Here is a 24,827-nt window from a genome sequence, read left to right as displayed (position 1 = left end):
CCACATCTGGGAAGATCTGGATATCCCCATAAGGGATATGCACAAAGGCCAGCAAATGTTCAGCAGGTACCAGCTCCAATTGTAGCCGTAAATGCTTTATTGGAGAATGGTAGCCAACGCTGGGGGTCAGGTCATACCTGTAGTCTACAGATAGTCAGGTTAACGGGAAGTACTAGGGAAGAACCGGTCATGATGGTTGATGTAGCTGGTACTGAATATCCTTTTCTTGTAGACACAGGGGCGACCAGGTCAGTGATAAAATCTCCCGTTAATTTGCAGGTAACCAACGAGACAGTACCAACAATGGGTGTAACAGGTAAAGTGGAACATTATCCTTTAACAAAGTCCACAGAGGTTACTATTGGGCCGTTGCATACCAGGCATTCTTTTCTCCTGGCTGCTGCGGCTCCTACTAACCTACTGGGCAGAGACTTGTTATGTAAGATGGGATGTGTTATATATTGCACCCCTGATGGTGTATTTTTAGATATCCCAGAGAGAATGGTATACGAGATGCGAGATATGTTAGACACTCCTCAAAGGATAATGTATCACTCTACAGTTTTAAATGAAACTCCATCACAGGTAGATGAAATGTTGTCCCTAATTCCAGATTCCCTTTGGACTAAAGATGGACAGGACACTGGATTAATGGCAAATGTAAGTCCCGTAATGGTAAATTTAAAAAGCGGTAGGCAAGCTCCAAAAATTCCCCAGTACCCACTAAAACAGGAGGTAGAATTAGGGTTTTTTCCAATAATTGAGCGATTATTGCAACAGGGAATTTTAGTTTGTACAGCTAGTGTAGCCAACAGTCCCATTGTCCTGGTGAAGAAGAGTGGTGGGAGGGGTTATAGGCTGGTACAAGACCTTGGAGCTGTTAATAAGGTAGTAGAGAGCCAATTCCCCGTAGTGCCAAATCCAGCTGTCATTTTGATGCAGATCCCACCAAATGCAACCCATTTCACTGTCATAGACCTCTGTTCTGCTTTCTTCTCTGTGCCTCTCCATCCTGACTGTCAGTATCTATTCGCATTTACATACAGAGGTTTACAATACACCTGGACACGGTTACCCCAAGGTTTCATAGACAGCCCCAGTATCTTCTCCCAGGCATTGCACGACTGTTTACAATCTTTTCAACCTGCCAATGGATCTGTTCTAATTCAATATGTGGACGATTTATTGCTATGTTCTGACTCGTTTATGTCATGTTTGAATGATACTAAACTTTTGTTACTTCATCTCTCACAAACAGGACACAAGGTGGCTAAGGACAAACTACAGCCATGCCAATCCAGAGTAAAATATTTGGGGACACTGCCTAACCCAGGGGTTACGACACCTTACAACAGATAGAATCCAGGCCATACAAAACATGACACTGCCGCAGAATCAACAGCAAATTCGTACCTTCTTGGGAATGTGTGGATACTGTAGAATGTGGATACCAGGTTTTTCTATTTTGGCCTTGCCTTTACATGAATTAGTCTCTTCCTCAAAACCTGATCGTGTCATACACACAGAGGAATCAGAGCAGGCTTTCCTTAATCTTAAGGATAGTCTGATGAAAGCTCCTGCATTGGGAATACCCGATTATGAAAAATCTTTTGATTTGTATTGTACGGAAGCCGATGGTTGTGCTGCAGGTGTCCTTACACAAAAACATGGTGATGCCAGTAGGCCCGTAGCATACTGCAGTGCCCAATTGGACACTGTGGCAAGATCACTCCCCACCTGTTTGAGAAGTGTAGCAGCTACCGCTCTATTGGTGAGTAAAAGTGAGGACGTAGTATTGGGCCATGATATGATTGTCTACACTCCCCATGCTGTATCTGCTCTGTTGAACTCAGCTCAAACCAGACATGTCTCCTCGGCTAGGTTCACCAAATGGGAACTAGCTCTTATTGCTCCTGCAAATATTACTGTCAAACATTGCAGAACGCTGAATCCAGCAACATACCTACCATATGTACAACATGATGTACAAAGGGTGGAAGGAGAGGAGTTGCTGGCGGGAGGTGAGTTCGGCAGACATAATGATACGTACGATTGTATGACATATCTGAATCAGACCTTTACTGCTAGACCTGACATACATGACACACCTTTAGAGAATGTGGATGTAACTTTTTATACGGGTGGGAGTAGTCATAGACAAACAGACACACGTGAATTATGTACAGGTTATGCTGTTGTAAATGACACAGACATCATAGAAGCTAAACCTCTTGGTCCTCCTCACTCAGCCCAGGTGGCAGAGTTAGTAGCACTGACTAGAGCATGTGAACTGGCAGCAGGCAAATCTGCTAACATTTACACTGACTCGAGGTATGCGTTCGGGGTGGTGCACGATTTTGGGGCTCTATGGCATCTGAGAAATTTTATGACAGCAGCAGGCACACCAGTTGCACATTCCCGACACATAAAACATCTTTTAGAAGCAATCCAACTGCCCAAAGTGGTGGCAGTAATTAAATGCAAAGCCCATACATGTGAGGATGACCCGATGTCACTGGGAAACAACAGAGCTGATGAAGCTGCAAAATGGGCAGCAGGGTTAAAAATGTTTTCTCCAACTGAAACAATTATGTCATTTCAAACAATTGATATGCTGAAATTAATTGAGATGCAAAATTTGTGTTCAATTCAGGAAAAATCCATTTGGAAGTCCAAGGGATGTGGGCAAGAGTCCTCTGGGCTCTGGAGGGATGGACATGGTAAGCCAGTAGCCCCCAAGGCATATTACCCCAGCCTGGCTGAGGTAGCACACGTCCTGACTCATCTGGGTAAACAGGGTATGTGCAAGTTGGTGAGCGCATACTGGTGCGCACCAGGTTTTTCTTCACAAGCAGAGAAGATAGCAATGTCCTGTCTGACCTGCTTGAGAAAGAACATAGGGAAAGCGATCCCTACCGAACCGTCCCACATTCCACCGACTGATGGACCTTTCCAGGTGATACAAATTGATTTCATCCAATTACCACCCTGCAGGAACCTTAAGTATGTATTAGTGTGCACAGACGTATTTTCTAACTGGGTTGAGGCCTAACCAGCGGCCACTAATACTGCTGCGTTCACTGCCAAGAAAATAGTTCAGGAATTTGTATGCAGGTACGGTATCCCTAAAATTATCAAGAATGATAGGGGTACCCATTTCACAGGTGATGTTTTCAAAATATGTGTAAGCTGATGGGTATTAATAGCCGACTTCATACCCCCTACCGACCGCAAGCCAGTGCCAAGGTAGAGAGGATGAATGGGACTATTAAAAATAAGCTAAGTAAAATCATGGCAGAGACTGGACTAGGATGGCCAGAAGCATTACCTTTGGTCCTGCATAGCATAAGGACCACTCCTAGACCTCCGCTGAATCTGTCCCCATTTGAAATATTGTTCAGTAGACAACCTCATTTGTGAAGTCCACAGGAAGACCTGAAGGGTAATGACGAGGTAACTGTAAAGTATCTTATATCAATGAGTAAACAGTTAAAGCAACAGCAGCAGAAACTGAAATTGTTGTCTAATGATATGCCTGAAACTAACTGTCATGATGTTGAACCAGGAGAATATGTAATGATCAGAAATTTCTTGCGTTCAGGTTGTTTGACTGATCGGTGGGAGGGTCCATACCAGGTGCTGCTGACGAGTACTACATCTTTGAAGGTGGCCGAGAGAGATACCTGGGTCCATTCCACTCACTGCAAAAAGGTCAATCAACCGGTGGAGAAACAAGTCGGAGACAAAGCTGAAAGCGTGGACCTGTCAATCGCGAGCTTGTTCCTGGAGGATTGAACAGGTTGTAGTGAGATACCTGAACTGAGAGAAATTTGCAGATCTTGTTGTGACAATGGACAGGCCTGCTGTGTTCATTTTCATATTCTCTTTTAGAGTGTTCACCATCCTGGTCAGTTCGGGGATATCGAGTGTCTGTGATGGGACACCGACTGAGGAAACGGGAGCTGATGGCAGTGCTGATGGAGTGGAGTCAGGAGGAGTGCAATGCCAATCAGGGGAGTGTCTGACCAATCTTAGTACTGTTATTGTTAAGAGAGCTGTCATTCCGGATACTCGGGGAAGGTGTGGAGGTTTATCGTCTGAAGATTCCTGTATTTGTGAGCTTTGTGGGTCCCTAGTTGATGAGAACTGTATCCAACGGTGCCAACCTAAATATAATCCGTACTGGGGTGGGTATCCTCTAGAGGATTATCATAGCATGGTAGGCAAAGTGTTAAATCAAACTGATTGCTGGGTGTGTTCACATGTGCCAGGACAGCATAACGTAGGGTTGAGGCCATTTCTGCTGAATATCATGGAAATTTTAGAATTGCAAAAAGGGAAAACATTGGATGGAAAATTTCTCTCATCCAAACCACTTCATTTCAAACTCCATCAATTCCAAGTAGATAGATCACTTTTGTGCTTAAACATAACCAACCCCAATAGACCCAGGAGTTGGGAAGTGACGGGGAATAATCAGACAAGGACCTTCTCACAAAGAGCTGATAATGAGTCCATAAACCATGATCTGTTACGCTCCATTAAGTCTGGTGGGAAACATTTTAGGTATCGGTATACATTGAGTTCCACCAAAGAAATTATTAGTAAGGTGCCAAATGGTTATTGTGCTAAAATAATACAGCCAGAAACTTGCATGTACCAGATGGAAGAACCAGAAATAGGATTGTTTGCAAGGGAAATGTGATTAATGATAATGATGCATACCATTCCTTATGTTCTCCCTGATAATGTATATTTCATCTGTGGAAGAAAAGCGTATAAATGGCTCTCCCCGAGTTCCGAAGGTTTGTGTTACCTGGGAAGAGTAGTCCCAGAAGTTATGACCCTCACACATGTTGAAATGCTGGGTATACATAAAAGCACACCGTCACCATATCTTCACACACAATATGAACACAGAGGCAAAAGAAATATGGTCCTGGTGACGTACATAAAGCCACTCAGTTAATCAGAGACAACTGGCTTTCAAGATCTAGTCGCATTGGATCCCACCAGGATCGCTCGGGGTACATAAAATTTTAGATATATCCAGGAACTTGCAAAATTTATAGATAATATCATGAGATGTACGATGACACATTCAGGTATACAGGGAGAGAATTGCAAGCATACAAGAAAGAATTAGTGCAACACAGGCTAGTGCTGAATTATTTAACTGCTGTTACTGGAGGGTATTGCGTAACATTAGCCACCCAATTTGGAGTAAAATGTTGCACCTATGTCACCAATAATACCAGCGACCCCAAGGAGGTGATAGACCGAAAGATGGATGAAATTCTGCAGCTAAAATGGGAGTTTCGTAAGAACCATAACGCTTCAGTGGCTGAAGTAGGGGAGAAGATAGAAGGATGGGTTTCATGGCTGAACCCAGTGAAATGGTACTCAGGTCTAGGGATGTGGGTCCAGGAAGTGATCGCCAGCATAGGCAAATTCTTAATCCTTATACTGATTGTCATCATAATAATTGGCATATGCGTCCGGTGTGTTTCTATTGTGCTGAAGTGTGGAAAATTTAAAAACAGAGTAAAATGTACGAATGAAACTATGATGGTGGTCAGTAATGACAATATGTATACCGAGGTAAATATAGAACTGCATTACAACCCTGAACTAGGAAATACTATTGTTTGATGTATTATATTTAGACATGCATAGAATGTATTATTGAAATGTTATTTATAGAACACCTCATATAATGTAAAGTCTCAATTCCCCTTCAGGACTGCTTTTATAAGACTGGTGCATTCCCACACCTTTCACATGATCTTCCAAGATCCGCGGTGTGCATATAATAGTAGTTTTATGTCCCCACCCAGAGACACATTATTGATGGATTAAGAACCACCTTGTGCCATCCCATAATAACACTAAATAATATGTAAATGTAAGCCTAAATTAAATTCTAATAGCAGATTGTGATAGCATGTTGTTTGCTATCAAAGGGTGGACTGTCGAAGTTGAATAATTGGCTGAGATAAGTTCATTTTAAAATTTTATCGCGACGACGCCATCTTGCGACTGGCCACAAGACGCCATCTTGAAAATGAGATTGCAAGACGCCATTTTACGAATGGCTGCCTAAGTGCCATTTTAAATAAACTCACATTTTAGTACATGTGGCGATAATACTATTAGCACCATGTGATTGCATCTTTCACCATTTCTCATACACACATTAATACACATAATTGCGCTGTTAACTAGTCGCATATTAGCGAATGCATAGGACTTTGTATGAAACCGCTGTTTTATTAGCTTTATGCGCACGCATTTTATCCAAGTTAACTAGCATCCTTATATCAAACCCCGAATACTCACACATTACATATTCACACATAAGGTTTAATAAGCTTTAAAGTATATGATTTAAGTTGGTTCAGTTAGTTTAAATACTGAGAAATGAAGATATTTAATAACTAAAGTTTTATACATGCTAAACAAGTCGTGTTTGGTTTCATACTGATGCGTACTCTTTTTACAGTATTCCAGTGTTATCGGTGGGGAGATCGCATCATGCATTCTCGAGTTATGGATCGCAGAGCCTACAAGCAACAAAATTTATATTTCATGAACAACTGTTAGGATGTTGCAGGGGGCGGGAAGGGAGAGATCCCCAGCTGTTAGAGGCAGGGAGAGTCTATTTGAACCAGCCTGTTAAATGCTCTGTAACAGATGCTTCTCCCCTGGGAACCAATGACATCAGCAACAAACTTCTCTATTGTCCTGTCTATTCTGGGGGGGTATAAATATGTGTGCTCAAATGCTGGGTTCTTAGTCTTCGTGCTGAATACTGAATGACGAGGGGTCTCTTGCTGATGCCTATCTTCGGGTCCGGAAGCGCTGCGTATATATACTGTACTTGGGTCTGTATAATTCCTTTTGCGCCTAAATTGTGTCTGGATCAATTGCGTGTAACTGTCTGAACTTTTACTTGAATAACACTTGTGCTTTGGAACCACAGATTCCAGGTCTAAGTCTTTATTTACTGTATGACTGCGTATGCAAATTAGCATCATCCTTAGAGGTTTATAGGAAGGATTTTAGAAGGTACAGGCAAAGGTATTTAGAGGTTCTGATCCAGTATCGTTAGCGCTAAGCACAAACCCCATCATTCAAGTGCAATTACCAGGCAGGTCCACTCACCAGCTGTTCGCTGAGGACTTTCACAGACAGCAGGCAGCAGCACCCTGTTTGATTATAACACTGTCACTTTGCTGGCATTATACTGTGTGTATATATATATATATATATATATATATATAGGACACTCTCATTGTGTTCCATACCTGTGTGAGGAGGTCTGAACTACTTGTACCATATTGACCCACTGACTGGAATAGCAGATGTTCACTTTCTCTATTTTCTATACCACCAGGTACGGGTTAAAAAATCCTCTCACACACCATCCACTGCCTAGCGCAAATGGTATGCAGTAGCCATCTTTCCTATACTATACTGGAGGGACCTGCACCTTTTACTGTACTTGTTGTTTAAAATTACAGTATATATGTGGTGTAAAGGATCATACTATCTGAGTCCATATATACACGTATACATACACCACTTCCCTCTCTGGTGGTGAGTCATTTATGAACACCAGGATGCCACACACCTAACAAAACTGGATCAGAACCTTTTGTGATAGGATCATTGGTAAAGTGGTCTGTGGCAGGTACATTTGTCCCAGATTCCTGTCTTATGTGTTTTAAACCCCCAGGAGAAAGTCTGCAGTGTAGCAGGCTTGAGTTTCGGCTTTTTGAAAAGCCGGTTTGGGACCTGGGGGTTGTGGGTGAGAGGAGAGGGAGGGCTCCACCCACGGCCACTCCAGGTTTTGGTTCTCTTAGCCTGGTAACAGGCTTGTTAGGGTTTCCACCTGAGAGTGGCCAATATAAGCCTAGTGTGTTTAGGGCTGATTGTCTCACCTGGGAGAGCAGACAGGGAGTTTGCTCAGAGACACTTGAAAACCTATCCGTGAGTGTTGTGCTGTGCTTTTGTTGCTGGTGAGGGCATTAGGCCCTGCCAGGTTCTGGTAGTGAGGGAACTACCTGTGAAGTTAGTGCCCCGACAGGGCTAGGATTTATATTTATGTTTTCTTTATGTTGTTTCTGATATTGTACAATAAAGACTGGCGCCGACCAGCTTGTACTCGAATCCAGTCTGGCGTACTGTTTCCCGGCTGCTGTGTGTGTGTGTGTAAGGAAGGAGTCCTCTACCCAGGAGAGGGTCCCCTAATCTGACTGTGTCACAATATGGTGGAGAATGCGGGCAACCACACACACTGAAGTGGCAGCAAGAGGAAAACTTTCCATTTAAAAATTAAAGGGACAGACACCCAATTTGTGAGTGTGGAAATAACACTGTGTCCTTGGAGTCCCATAGAGGAGGCGTCAGCCCATGCTCAGAGAGGCAAGGTTCAGCTTCCAACCTACACCCCAGGACAAAATGGAGGACATTATTAAGGCCTTGCTCCAAGCTACAGCAGCTCAGCAGGAATCTACCAGGGCTCAGCAGGAAGATACAGCAGCTCAGCAGGAGACTAACAGACTTCAACAGGTCTCCATTGAAGAAAACAGCCAGGCCATAAAAGAGGTGATACAGCACCTGGTCGCCCGACCCAGCGATGTTAATACTGGTCCTCCCACCCCCACTCACTCCGTACGAGCCAGTCACTTCCTCCAAAAGATGACTACGGGCGATGATGTGGAGGCCTATCTCGCCGCATTTGAAAGAACGGCCGAAAGGGAGAGTTGGCCCAAGGAGCAGTGGGCAAGTCTGGTGGCACCATTTTGTCTGGGGAGCCACAAAAAGCATATTTCGACTTATGCCTGGCTGATGCCAAGGACTATAAAAAACTAAAACAGGAGATCCTAACTCGCTTGGGAGTCACCACCTTTGTTCGTGCCCAATGGGTGCACCGCTGGGAGTTCCATAGGGACAAGCCTCCACGTTCACAGATGCATGACCTCGTCCATCTGTCCTCAAAATGGCTACAGCCCGAGACGCTGACGGGACCACAGATCGTGGAAAGGGTCGTGATGGACCGGTACCTGCGATCATTACCTGTAACTCTGCGCAAGTGGGTGAGCCATGCAGACCCTAAGTCCGTGGACCAGTTGGTCGAGCTGATGGAGAGGTACGTGGCGGCTGAGGAGCTGAGGAGTATGCCCCACCGAGCCCCGATGGCGCACCGGCAAACTCCCACAGACACTGGTAAGACTGTTCCAGGGGAGAAGGGTGCTGGGCGGTGGAATGTACCTAAGACTGAGGGTGTAGAACCTGGAGACAGGCCTGCCAGGCCAGGAAGGTTCTTGCCCCGTAAACGACTAGACATTAATATGACTCAGTGTTACCGATGTGGTGGCTTCGGCCATATTGCCGCTAATTGTTCACTTACAACTGAACCTATGCAATGTGATACTGCTCATGTCTACCGCAGGGGGTCTTTCTTTGCACAGACAGCCTGTACGGCTGACCGGCAGGCTGAGACTGATAAGCACATGTGTGTACTCACTGTAGATGGCAACCGAGTAGAGGCACTGTTAGACTCTGGTAGCTTGGTGACACTTATAAAAGCTGAGCTGGTGAACCCCTTGAGGCATACAGGGAAAACTGTTGGTGTGACCTGCATACATGGGGATACTCGATATTATGTTACGGCCGAGGTGAACATCGAGACACCATGTGGCTCTGCTATAGTTTCTGTTGGTTTGGTGCATGGTCTGGTGTACGATGCAATATTGGGGAGAGACTTTGCTCACTTCTGGAAGTTGTGGGAAAGCCGTTTTGTTCCAGAGGTGAACAACCCCGATCCATTTGAGAAGGTTGTCGATGTAGTGGAGGAGGGAGTTTCTTCTGAGTCAGAGTTATTCCCTAGAGAATGCGGAGCGTGACGATGGCCCGCCAACTGATGTGCCTCCCATTGAGGTGGGAAGTGTTGTTGGGCCAGTGGATCGTCTGCCTGATTTAGAGGTCAGAAGAGAGGTCTTTGCCGTGGAGCAGTTGAATGACACTACTTTGGTAAAAGCCAGGGAGAATGTAAAAGTAGTTGATGGTAAACCCGTAGACCCTGATAGTCCTTTGTCCTATCCCCACATGGTAATGTGTCAGGATTTGTTATATCAGGTGACTAAGAAGGGGGAAGATATTGTGGAACAACTAATAGTTCCCAAAGCCTACAGAAGAACAGTGTTGGATCTGGACCATGGTCATATAACGGCAGGCCATCTAGGGGTAGAGAAAACCACTGAGCAAATAATGCAGAGGTTTTTCTGGCCCGGGCTTCATAAAGAGGTGTCTGACTTTTGCGCACCCTGCCCTGAGTGTCAGTATCATGCTCCCAGGCCACATTTTAAGGGTCCACTAGTTCCATTGCCTATTATAGAGGTGCCGTTTGAAAGAATAGCGATGGATTTGGTTGGACCCTTAATGAAGTCTGCCAGGGGACACCAGTATATTCTGGTCATAATGGATTACGCTACCAGGTACCCGGAAGCGATCCCGTTGCGCAATACGTCAACCAAGACCATTGCCAGAGAGCTAGTTCATGTCTTTAGCAGGCTGGGTATACCCAAGGAGATACTAACTGACCAGGGTACACCGTTTATGTCAAAAGTCATGAAAGAGTTATGCCGCCTGTTCAAAATCGAACAGTTAAGTACTTTGGTTTATCACCCCCAAACCGATGGGCTGGTCGAGAGGTTTAACAAGACGTTAAAACAGATGCTTAGGAAAGTGGTCGACAAGGATGGTAGGGATTGGGATTACTTATTGCCGTATTTATTGTTGGCCATAAGAGAAGTTCCCCAGTCCTCCACCGGGTTTTCACCCTTCGACTTGTTGTATGGGAGACACCCAAGGGGGTTACTAGACATTGCCAAAGAGACATGGGAGGGGCAGTCTAGTCCTTACAAAACGGTGATTGAGTATGTTTCTCAAATGCAGGAGAGAATTGCTGCGGTAGTGCCGATAGTGAGAGAGCACCTGGAACAGGCTCAACAGGCACAGCAGAGGGTATACAACCGCAATGCTCGGTTACGCAGCTTTGCTCCTGGGGACAGAGTGTTAGTATTGGTTCCCACTGTGGAAAATAAACTTTTGGCTAAATGGCAAGGGCCCTTTGAAATCTTAGAAAGAGTGGGCAGGTCAATTACAAAGTTTACCAGCCGGGGAAAAGAAAGCCGGAACAGATATACCATATAAATCTGTTAAAGCTCTGGAAAGATAGAACGGAACTGTCGGCCGTCCGAGCCCCTCCAGTAAATCCAGGGCCCTTAGTTCCCGAAGTGACAGTGGCAAAAACCCTGTCGGCAATTCAACAACAAGAGGTCAAGGAGTTTCTGATCAGAAATAGGGTGCTGTTCTCTGACGTACCTGGGAAAACCTCGGTCATTAAACATGACATCATCACTGACCCAGGGGTTAAAGTTAATCTAAAGCCCTATAGGTTACCAGAAGCACAAAGAGAATCGGTGTCGAAAGAAATTAAAAATATGCTAGAGTTAGGGGTTATTGAAGAATCACATAGTGAATGGTCAAGTCCCATTGTGTTGATTCCAAAGCCCGACGGGAGTGTGCGTTTCTGCAATGACTTCCGAAAGTTGAACAGTGTTTCAAAATTCGATGCCTACCCGATGCCAAGAGTGGATGAACTGATTGCGAGACTAGGGACGGCAAGGTATTTAACCACTCTTGACCTAACCAAAGGGTATTGGCAAGTACCGTTAACCGAGAGCGCCAAACAAAAGACAGCTTTTTCAGCGCCAGAGGGCTTGTTTCAGTACAAGATGTTGCCCTTCGGGCTACATGGGGCACCTGCTACCTTCCAAAGAATGATGGACAGGATTCTAAGGCCCCATAGACGGTATGCGGCTGCTTATCTGGGTGACGTGGTCATTCATAGTCCTGATTGGCAGTCTCACTTACCCAGGGTACAAGCAGTGTTGGACTCCATCTATAAGGCAGGTTTGACAGCCAACCCAAAAAAGTGTTGTCTAGGCATGGAGGAAGTAAAATATCTGGGATACACCATTGGCAGAGGCCTGATAAAGCCTCAGCTCAATAAAGTTGATGCCATACAAAACTGGCCACGGCCTCGGAATAAGAAGCAGGTGAGAGCCTTCTTGGGAATTACGGGGTACTGCAGGAGGTTTATACCCAACTTTGCCACCATGGCAGTCCCACTGACTGACCTGACCAAAGGCAAACAAAAAGTCATGGTAGAATGGAGTCCTGAGGCAGAGAAAGCTTTTCAGGAGTTGAAAGTAGCATTGTGTTCCCAACCAGTCCTGATGACTCCTAATTTTGAAAGGGAATTCATAGTACAAACCGATGCGTCAGAAGTAGGTATAGGAGCGGTCCTGTCCCAGAACAAGGAGGGTGAGGAACACCCTATTTTCTATCTTAGCAGAAAGTTGAATGTACATGAGAGAAACTATGCCACAGTGGAGAAGGAGGCGTTGGCCATAAAATGGCCGTTAGAGGCTCTCAGGTACTACTTGGTTGGAAGAAAGTTCAAATTGATTACTGACCATGCCCCTTTGAAGTGGATGTCCGAAAATAAGGACAGTAATGCGAGAATTACGAGATGGTTCTTGGCGTTACAAACTTTAAAATTTTCAGTGGAACACAGGCCAGGAAGCCAGCTGGCCAATGCTGACGCGTTGTCACGCGTTCATTGTTTGGGGGCTTCAGTTGTTCCGCCCCACAGGTCGAAACAAAGGAGGGGGATATGTGATAGGATCATTGGTAAAGTGGTCTGTGGTAGGTACATTTGTCCCAGATTCCTGTCTTATGTGTTTTAAACCCCCAGGAGAAAGTCTGCAGTGTAGCAGGCTTGAGTTTCGGCTTTTTGAAAAGCCGGTTTGGGACCTGGGGGTTGTGGGTGAGAGGAGAGGGAGGGCTCCACCCACGGCCACTCCAGGTTTTGGTTCTCTTAGCCTGGTAACAGGCTTGTTAGGGTTTCCACCTGAGAGTGGCCAATATAAGCCTAGTATGTTTAGGGCTGATTGTCTCACCTGGGAGAGCAGACAGGGAGTTTGCTCAGAGACACTTGAAAACCTATCCATGAGTGTTGTGTTGTGCTTTTGTTGCTGGTGAGGGCATTAGGCCCTGCCAGGTTCTGGTAGTGAGGGAACTACCTGTGAAGTTAGTGCCCCGACAGGGCTAGGATTTATGTTTATGTTTTCTTTATGTTGTTTCTGATATTGTACAATAAAGACTGGCGCCGACCAGCTTGTACTTGCATCCAGTCTGGCGTACTGTTTCCCAGCTGCTGTGTGTGAAAGGAAGGAGTCCTCTACCCAGGAGAGGGACCTCCTAACCTAACTGTGTCACACTTTATATACCCCTGCCTATACCTTCTAAATATCCTTCCTATAAACCTTTAAGAATAACGCTAATTTGCGTACGTAGTCTGACCGCAAATAAAGACAGGAGTGGAATCTGTGGTTCCAACGCACAAGTATTATTCAAGTAAAAGTACAGTCAGTTACACGCTATGATCTGTGTATAATAAACGCAAATAAATACAATGAGAGAGACAGAGAGAGAGACAGAGAGACACACAGAGAGAGAGAGAGAGAGACACAGAGAAAGAGAGAGAGAGACAATGAAAGAGACTTTAGGCGCAAAAGGAAATTATACAGACCCCAAGTACAGTATACATACACTGCGCCTCCGGGCCCGGAGATAGACATCAGTAAGAGACCTTCAGTTCATACAACCTTCAGCATGGACTAAAAAACCAGTATTCGGGCACACATATTTATCCTCCTCAGACTAAAGCAGGACAATGGGGAAGTTTCTTGCTGATGTCATTGGTTCCCAGAGGAGAAGCATATGTTACAGCACATTTAACAGGCTGTTTCAAATAGACTCTCCCTGCCTCTAACAGCAGGGGAATCTTTCTAGTAACACCTTCTGTGCATTCCAACAGTTTAAACATTTTGTTGCTTGTAGGTTCTGCGATCCATAACTTGAGTTTGCATGATGCGATCTCTCCACCGATAATACCGAAATGCTGTAAAAGGCGTACGCATCAGAACAAGACCAAACACAACTTGCTTATCATGTATAATACCTTAGTTATCAAAAACCTTTATTTCTCAGCATTTAAACTAAAATAACCAACTTAAATCATACATTTTGATGCTTATTGAACCTTGTGAGTGAATATGAAATGTGTGGGTATTCAGGGTTTGATATAAAGACATATTTAATGTGTGTATGAAGATGAGTGCATTTGTCTCTCACATTTTAGCATGCTGGGCCAGATAGTTCTACCTGTCCTGTCAGCAGGCCCTCCCACCTTTCCTGTGTCCAAAGGGAAAAACCTATTTTGTTCTCCTAGACTCTTGTGTGGAATGCAAATGTATTATCACCTCAAGCTGTGAAATTTGGGGCCATCCTGTCTAGGATTCAGACAAATCCAATTGTGTATATCAATGCCTGGATTATATTACAATTGCCACAACTTTACTTTATCTGCATCCAGGGATTCCCAATTTGTATGTAAAACTACCCAGTGTCTATTTCTATTTACTTTTACTCAGAAAGCTTGTTTTTCCAGTTGCCCTTGGTAGATTAACATTGCCATCTGTTCTTAGCTCCTGAGTTATAACTTGAAATGACGTTGGTCATAAAATGGCGTCTTGCAGATTCTTGTTTCTAAAATGGAGTCTAGCTGCCATTTGCAAGATGGCATCGCGCACGCTTCAATTTTAAACTGATCTTGTCTCAGCTAATAATCCAGTTTTGACACACCTTAATGGGTTTCTGTACCATAATTTATTTATTTTTGTAATTTATGCTTATTTTGCTTGTTGCAGGTAAGCAATATTGGGGAATTTACCCGTAATTAATTTATGCATGCTATAATATATATCGTTCGCTGCATGTTACAGATAATGCCTGTGCATGCCTGTGTTTCCCCCATTCTTAAAAAACCTAACCTTGATTCTAACATTCTCTCTAACTACCGTCCAATCTCTCTCCTCCCTTTTGTCTCCAAACTCCTTGAGCGTATTGTTTACAACAGCCTCACCACATTTCGTTCCTCCCACTCCCTCCTTGACCCTTTTCAGTCTGGCTTCCGTTCTCTCCACTCCACTGAAACTGCCCTCACAAAAATCAGCAACGACCTCCTTGTTGCCAAATTCAAGGGCCACTACTCACTGCTCATTCTCCTTGATCTCTCTGCTGCTTTTGACACTGTGGACCACCCTCTACTGCTGCATATACTTCACTCCCTTGGTCTACGTGACACTGCTCTCTCCTGGCTGTCCTCCTACCTCTCTGACCGTTCCTTCTCTGTTTCCTCTCATGGTGACTCCTCCTCCCCACAGCCTCTTACAGTAGGTGTTCCCCAAGGTTCTGTTCTTGGACCTCTCCTATTCTCTCTCTATACATCTTCTCTAGGTAAACTCATCAGCTCTTTTGACCTCCATTATCATCTCTATGCTGATGATACTCAGATCTACCTTTCCTCACCTGATCTTTCCCCCTCTCTACTGACTCGTATCTCTAACTGTCTCTCTGCTATCTCTTCCTGGATGTCCCAGCGATTTCTCAAACTTGATATGTCTAAGACTGAGCTGATAGTCTTCCCACCCTCCCACATAACATCATGTCCCACTATTTCTTTATTAATAGATGGCATTACTATCTCATCTAGCCCCAAAGTGCGTTGTCTTGGAGTCATCCTGGACTCTTCCCTCTCCTTTAAACCACACATTCAGAACCTCTCACAGTCCTGTCGTTTCCATCTCAAGAATATTTCCAAGATCAGACCCTTTCTCACCCAGGATGCTACCAAAACCCTTGTACATTCACTGGTCATGTCCAGACTGGACTACTGTAACCTTCTCCTAGCTGGCCTCCCCAAATCCCATCTCTCTCCTCTCCAGTCTGTGCTCAATGCTGCTGCTCGGCTCATCTTCCTCTCCAAACGCTCTACATCTGCCTCCCCTCTATTGCAAGCCCTCCACTGGTTCCCATTCCCTTTCAGAACCCAATTCAAGGCTCTTACACTCGCTTACAAAGCCCTCACCCATTCCTCTCCCATTTACATCTCTGATCTCATCTCCCTTCACTCTTCTGTCCGCCCTCTTCGTTCACTTAATACACGCCGCCTTTCATGCCAATTGATTACTTCCTCCCACTCCCGCCTCCAAGACTTTGCCCGTGCTGCCCCTACCTTTGGAACTCCCTCCCTCTCCCTATCAGACTCTGCACCTCTCTACCATCTTTCAAACGAGCTCTTAAGACCCACTGCTTCATTAAAGCCTTCCAGCTCTCATCCTAACTTGCTGCTACATCTTCCTTTCCCCCGGCCCACCCCATTCTGTGTCACTCCTGTTTGTCTTCCCCTCCCTTAAAGAATGTAAGCTCTTTCGAGCAGTGCCCTCTACCCTCTTGTGCTTCTCCCTACTGTAATTTAATTTATTTCTTACTAGCCACTAGGGCAACTAACACTTGGCTGCGTATGCGGGCGTTAATGTCACTAATATACCGTATATACTCGAGTATAAGCCGAGTTTTTCAGCACATTTTTTGTGCTGAAAAAGCACCCCCTCAGCTTATACTCGAGTCATGCCCGCATGGTACGCTGCTGAGTAGCGTACCATGCGGGCCGCGGTGCAGACTGTGTCACTGTGACACAGCCTGCACCGCGTGTGTAGCGCTGACCGGACGGAGTTCGGTCAGCGCTACACACTGCTAAACACACAGCCGCCGGAGCCGGCAGCTATGTGTTTGGTATAATCAGCAGCCGCTGAGAGTCTGTCAGACTCTCAGCAGCTACTGCTGCTCCCACTGCGGGAGCCATCTTCCGGCTCCCGCAGTGGGTAATGGGAGAGACGTCGTCATGACGACGTCTCTCCCATTATGCAAAGCGGCGGAGGAGCCTGTAGCAGCGTCGGGACCAGGAGCGGGGTTACAGGTAAGTGGTTTTTTTTTTGACATTTCTTTCTACTGGGGGGGCTACTACCGGGGGGTACTACCAGGGGGGGATATCGCTACTGGGGGCACTACCAGAGGGGGGGATTAATAATGGGGGAACTACCAGGGGGGGATGTTGCTACTGGGGGCACTACCAGGGAGGGGGGGAATACTGGGGGCACTACCAGGGGGGATGTTGCTACTGGGGGCACTACCAGGGGGGGGGATTAATAATGGGGGAACTACCAGGGGGGGATGTTGCTACTGGGGGCACTACCAGGGAGGGGGGGAATACTGGGGGCACTACCAGGGGGGGTTAATACTGGGAGCACTACCAGGGGGGGATATTGCTACTGGGGGCACTACCAGGGGGGGGGATTAATACTGGGAGCACTACCAGGGGGGATGTTGCTACTGGGGGCACTACCAGGGGGTGTTAATACTGGGGGCACTACCAGGGGGGGATATTGCTACTGGGGGCACTACCAGGGGGGGGGGTTAATACTGGGAGCACTACCAGGGGGGGATGTTGCTACTGGGGGCACTACCAGGGGGGGTTAATACTGGGGGCACTACCAGGGGGGGATATTGCTACTGGGGGCACTACCAGTGGGGGGATTAATACTGGGGGCACTACCAGGGGGGGATATTGCTACTGGGGCACTACCAGGGGGGGGTATTACTACTGGGGGCACTACCAGGGGGGGATATTACTACTGGGGGCACTACCAGGGGGGGATTACTACTGGGGGCACTACCAGGGGGGGATTACTACTGGGGGCACTACCAGGGGGGGATTACTACCAGTAGCTGCTGCATTTCCCACCCTAGGCTTATACTCGAGTCAATAAGTTTTCCCAGTTTTTCGTGGTAAAATTAGGTACCTCGGCTTATATTCGGGTCGACTTATACTCGAGTATATACGGTAGCAATGTTTATCCATGTCCTGTATTGTATTGTAAGTCAATGGTTACTTTTTTGTCTATGTACTTTGTAAGGCGCTGCGGAACACTTGTGGTGCCATATAAATAAATGATAATAATAATAATAATAATAATAATATCGGACACTTTATGTGAGTCATTATTTTATTATCCCAATATTCTGAACTGAATCATTTATTTGCTTCATACCCATTTGGCCAGTAACACATGAATTGACCAGGCCTGCATCAGTGCAGACTACTGAGCCTGGTCTATCTATATGTGCTACAACATCTGCCCACTGTTGTATTCTGTTGACTGTAAGCGATTTGATCAATATGTGATTTATCCTCAAAATGTTAATTTATTCATAAGTGTATTGCATTTTACCTATGTATGTTTGAATTGTCATTCACAATACATATATTTTTGACCCCCCCCCCCTTATTTTATTACATAGGCATACCATTAAACCCCCCTTATTTTATCGCATAGGCATACCATTAAATGTTAGTTTTAATAAATCTGGTAGGTTTAGCCCCAGCCAGGAGAGTACTTTTTCTTTCTGTTGACTTAATCTATATTTCTTATCAGATAGACAAATACACACAAGCACTCAGAGGAAACCACATACAAACTCCACACATATAAGGCTCTGGTTAAAATCTAACTCTTGACTCCAGTCCTGTGAGGCAGCAATGCTGACCACAGTGCCACAGCATGTTGGTTTTAAAAAGAACAATTTAAGTGAAATTTGCTTTGGTTTTCAAATACCTTTTGTGCCTTTGTCTTATTTATAAAATGTAATGTCAGTGAGTCATGAAAATTTTTTTTATATTATTACATCTGTATTGGTATGTTTGTCTGTCATGTCGACAGAATTGAGAGGCTGCATTCTCAGCCAGCACAGTCCAGATTTTTGTGGGACAGACCTGATTTTCAGGTTCTGCAGGTAGAAGTCTTACTGCCCCGCAGCAGATGGGTAAATAGGATTCTGTGATCAGCTCAAGCTACTCACTTGTACAAGGGCAATCTGCAATCTAAATGCCAATACACCAGCTGACAGTTAAATAAACTGAATGTTAATTCTCTCTCCCATAAACACAATAGAAAGGTGAATTCTTTATACCATCGTTTAAATACATATTAATCTTTCTGTAGGCCGGATTCAAGTCTTGGCAACTTTTTCATTTCTTAAGTTGCTTTATTCACTAAGGAGATAAGGCCTTTTACAATAATATTCAGGTCACTAATGTCCGTGTGCCCCCACATTAAAACGGTGAATATTAAGGGATGTACTGTATATTCTATGAGCAAGACTTATTTTACTTTAATAGATTACAAGTACTTGTAGCCAGCAGATGCAAAGTGAGAAAGGTGATGATTTGGCTGTGGAAGTATTCACCTCGTCCTATATTCAGCATATCCCTCGGACAGAACAGGTGGGGCGACATTCCTGATGCAGACAATAGGCTAAATGTTCCCCATATGGCAAAAGTACACATTTTTCTGTGAATTTGCAGCAGGATTTAAAGCGGTGACTTTTTGAAGGCAAAATCAGGTTGGTTTGGAATATGAGATATATATTGTACAAACAATAAAAAACATTTGTGTTTACTGAACAGGAATGTAACACATGGCAGGAAGAAACAGCGGAATACACAGTGACAGGCTTGCCATGAAGATATAGGACATATCATCTATACACTTTCTATAAGGGTGTGGTATATTTTGTCGACAATCAGATATGTAAATATTCAGAGTGTCAACAGCATAAAGCCAACATGTATTGAATGTCATCATGGAGGATGTCTACATACAGAATGCTGACAGTCGGCATGTTGACAATGGAATTTCCTATACAATCTTACTCTAAAGGTACATACACACTGGCCGATTAAAATGAGCAATTGAACGATTATGACATCGTAATTAACGACCAGCGATACACGCTCCTGTTTTCGACAACAATCATGCTGCTGGAGACTTTTGCACTCTGTTGCCACAGCGCAGATGTACTGCCGTTTGTGATTGCTACTGGAGCATCCATTACCCTTCGGTGTATTCAGCACCGCAGCCAAAGCCTTCTCCATTTGAGTAATGCGGTTGGGGCTTGTTGTTGGTGCATAAGCTCTTTGCATCTGCATGCTGTGGTCTTAGTGTAACACTCTAGTGTAGTGGGTGCCGGCTTGGACATACCTGTTGTCTTCTGGGCTATACACACTCCCAATACAATAACTAACACAGGAAAGAAAAATTATGACTATTTTATTAAGCTGGATCTCTTTGCAAAATCGGGAACCTTCAGCTTATAGTTAGTATCAACAATTTACTCACCATAGCACAATTTCATATAATTACCATTTAATATAATTATGCAACACTTCAAATAATAGAAATACTTTAGCTAAGAACAGATACTGTATACATATATAACAAGAGTTCATGAAATCTATATATACTATGCACCACAGTCTAATCCTGTAAATGTTCACTGGCCAGTCTTAAGCGATGCACAAATCACTTCTTTAAATACTGGTGCAGTTCCTGAATAAATATGTGGCTGACTATTATATTTGTAGCAAATCCTTCTCTCTAGCTGAACATTCATGAACTAAAGAAAGTAACTGTCATTTCCTTTTGTACTGTACGGAGGTTTACTCCCTTGAGGGGAGGGTTCATTAAAAATCCGTGCTGATGCTAAGACGACTGGGCTAGACGACTGTATCACTGAATGTGGTATCTAATTACTTGATCTCTCTCACTACAGCAGGGTTCTCTCTCACTACAGCAGGGTTCTCTCTCACTACAGCAGGGTGTCTCTGTGATTTCTAACTTTATGTACTGAGGGCCTGATTCATTAAGGATCTCTATTGTGATCGCAGCTCCGTAAACGCAAGCAGGTCTGCTGCGAAAATATGCTAATGATTGCTATCGCAATGCCGTCGCACTGCCAGCATAGAGACGTCCACTGCCTCTCACTACTCCTATCTCACATCTGTAATACCTTGCAATCCTCCATAAACATTGAGCACCATTGGCCCCTCATGCAGAATTACAGCAGCTCTGACCTTACTTAGAAATTGCTAACTTCATTGCATGCAGTAAGTACTCAAGGTGCATGTGCAATCACAATAGCTAATTTATGCACGCCCATGCAACGGCGTTCAAACGGTCAGGTGTGCCTGTGTTTCTCCGAGCACCTCCCCATCACCACCCCCAAACGCCGCTCACTGAAGGTCAATCACTCTGAGATGGCTCTGCGTGGTCTCCGTGATCGCAGTGCGATCACAGTGGTGCCTTCGCAGACTGAGATGCTTACACATGCTCAGTACATAACAATCGGCCGTCTGCATACGCTTCAGCAATAGCTTATATGTTTACTGAGCAGCGCTGTGTCAGGTGGCCACCACTATGTATGTGCCAGACAGAGGAGTGTGTCATTCAGCCGGAGGACATTCTGGTAACTAAACATCAACTCTAATTGTGTCAGTGGCATCACTAGGGGGGTGCAGGCCGTGCAGGGTGACACCAAAATAGTAGAGCTTATCTGCTATTTTGGTGTCACTGAGCAGCATTGCAGCAGCACCCCACTGTGTCCGGAGAGGCTGGGGGCTGCCCAGCAGCTCCCAGAGCACCAGGCAAGCCCCCCGCATGACAAGAATTGGGGTGTGACACACAGTCACCCCCCCAATACAGAACACATCAGGGGCAAAGTCTTTTTTGGAAGCACAAGGCTTACTGAGTCCAGCACAGAGTGTCACGACCAGAGTGACGCCACAGCTACTGGCTACAGTTGCAACTCATTAGTACCATAAACTGTGAGAAGTACCCTATACAAAGAACAGTTTATATATATATATATATATATATATATATATATATTTTATTTATTAACAGTTTCTTATATAGCGCAGCATATTCCATTGCGCTTTACAATTGTAAGCATTAATAGAACAAAACTGGGTAATAACAGACAGATATATAGGTAGGAAGGCCCTGCTCGCAAGCTTACAATCTATAGGGAAATATATATATATAATTATATATATATATATATATATATCTTTGTGAATCTCCACTATTTGATTATAGTTTATCTGCATTTGTTACAGTTGCAATTCTAATTATAAGATCATTTATCTGCAGCAGTGGTGTTTTACACATGATATAGATATATTCTATTATTGACGATTATATGCATTTGCATGATACATATGTGGATTTGATTAGTGTGGTCAAATATTTGTATATGACTTGTTCTACATTATTAAACATGTTTTTATTATTATTTTAAATATAGTGTGCCCTGATATCCTTATTATCTGCCGTATCAGATGTGGTTTTTGATTTTTAAAAGTGCAGTTCCTCAGCAGATATTATTTGCTTTTTGTTTTATTCCAGTTTGGAACGTGCTGCTGTGATTATTTACACTTTCTAAGTAATCAACTGATTATTAGATCATACCTTTGTCATTGTTACATTGACTTATTTTTATACATTTTATAATTCTTATTACTTGAATGATGACATTATGCTGTCTACAAACTGACTACATGCCAAATACTTGTACTAATACATTAGACAGTCCCTTTTCTACAACACATTGTGAGGTCTTAGCTTCTATGTTCAGCTGTAAAACCAGACAGCTCCACACTCTGTGAGTTTGTGAATCAATAATCCTCATCCACGGTTTGGTTTACAGCGGACAATGTCTGACTATCCGGAGATATGTTGTATAAAAAGCTGTAGAAAATTGTCACCCAAATCCAAACAACCATGTCTACGCCCAGATTCTGCTCTTCGTTGCTTGCGGAGTGTAATACTATTGTAAAACAGACATCTCCTCTCCTTCTGGGGAATGTCACAGGAACATGGGAAGAGAGCAGGCTGAACACATTCTGCAGGGAATAAACACAGGGCCCAGTTTACCATTTATAGAGAACAGCCACAATCACCCCTCTCCTCTGCCAAATCCACTATAGAGCAATCAGCGCTGCTGTGTCAGGTCAGGAATGACACATTATGCTATGCCCAGCATTGACAGGTATATGGTCATTAGCTCTGCATATACCAGGTCTCTACTGTAATAATAAGCCCATTATCATGTTAGTGTATCACTAGTGTCACTAATACAGCAACCAAGTGTTCAACTACAGGAGAAAAACATCTGAAAATGACATGTGACATACCAAATAAGAGACGTGGTTTACTGTGCGGTATAAATATTTATAACAGGTAATGAGAATTAGACCCAGCGTACAGAACAGGGGAAGTAGTACTGTGCAGTGTTCAAGGGTAACATAAATCAAACTGAAATAGTTGGTGACAAAGATTTAAGTGACATATATTCAAAATTTGGGACAGTAAGTGCATATAAGTGACAGCTGTACTAGCATACAATTGTGATAGAAAAAAGACAACGGTACATAATAAGCGATACATACATTGCTTAACAATTATACCACTTGCTTGTAACAAGTTACAAAACAGGACCCCATGGAGGAAAACAAATGTTTTCAGACCAATCGGGAAGAATGGAGAATTCCAGACCACAGCACTGTCACAGAGGTGTTACAACAAATTTTTTCACCCTGTCAGCTCTGTGTTATACGCACACAAACCTATCAGCTATTGTTTCATCCAATTAGCAGCCTTTTACCACAGCACAGATTAAACATGAGCACTCAGTTTGGTTGAATGCACTCCTACTACCAAATCACAAAGCCTCATAAGGATGTATAACTGCAGTATTAATGATATGATACTAATGTACACTCACTTACAAACCCCTCACCAATCCTCTCCCATTTATATCTCTGACCTCATCTCCCTTCATACTACCGCCCGCAGAGGTGTAGCGTGGAGCCATGGTGCCCAGATCATAGCTATACTATGGCACTTCTCCCCACAGAATTTTGCTAAAGTGGGCATGGATAGTATATGAGGCTAAATTGAAATAAAAAAACAAAAACCTAAAAGGTCGACGTGTCAGATTCCACTGAGGAGTCTTTCACAAACATGGACGACTCCCCCAATATGCAGAGGATGTAACTGGCAGACACAGCGGTTATCTCTACCACTGTCCCTGCAAGTTTACCTTAATGCATAGCGGGGATCATTTCATTTAAAATGAAAATATCCATCGCGATACTGACTGTTAAAAATCACGTCAGTGCCCAGATTATTAATACATAGACCCCATAGGCTGAGAGAAGTCACATTGTAAAGATGTTGGCAATGTCATAGTTAAAAGAACAGAACCCAGGATTTGTACTACATTTTCTTAAGAAAAATCATAAATCGCTTGGATCATTGGATGCGAATGCTTGTTGTGAACTGTTATTCTTTGAGAAGAATCTGCAAGTAGCAACAGTCTGATTATATATTTATAATTTATGTATCCTATAAATGTGTCCAACAGTATTATAGATTACTATTTTTACTATGGGATATGGGGCATATCACAAGGTGAAAATAATGATATATAAATAGCCACATTTATAGGACACAAATTATAATGATATAATCTAATCAGACAGTCCTATTATATACCACTATTTTCACTATGTGATATGGGCCATATCACATGGCTAAAATAATGATATATAATTGAAACAATTATAGAACACATACATGATGTTATAATCGGACTGTTACTACCTGCAGATTCCGCTCAAAGAACAACAGTGCAGGGCTTTAGAGAAATAAATAACAATAATTTACTAACGATAACCTAGACAGTGTCGCATTCCGCTGCGGTAAGAGGATGTAAACACCGTGCAGCAGTTCAGCTGGAACTTCCTGGTGTCCTGTAAGTCACTGTTTTCTTGTTCTGCTCATTTGTAAGGTGCTGCGGAACCCTTATGACGCCTTAAAATTAAAGCGTAATAATAATGTTATGCCTATTATATGACAGCTTCCAATTGGATTATAGAGTGTTGTGGG

The sequence above is a fragment of the Taudactylus pleione genome, unplaced genomic scaffold (assembly GCF_031769625.1).
Source record: "Taudactylus pleione unplaced genomic scaffold, aTauple2 ptg000019l, whole genome shotgun sequence".
NCBI classification, from domain to species: domain Eukaryota; kingdom Metazoa; phylum Chordata; class Amphibia; order Anura; family Myobatrachidae; genus Taudactylus; species Taudactylus pleione.
The sequence above is the reverse complement of the archived record's forward strand: the minus strand, read 5'-3'. Positions refer to the sequence as shown.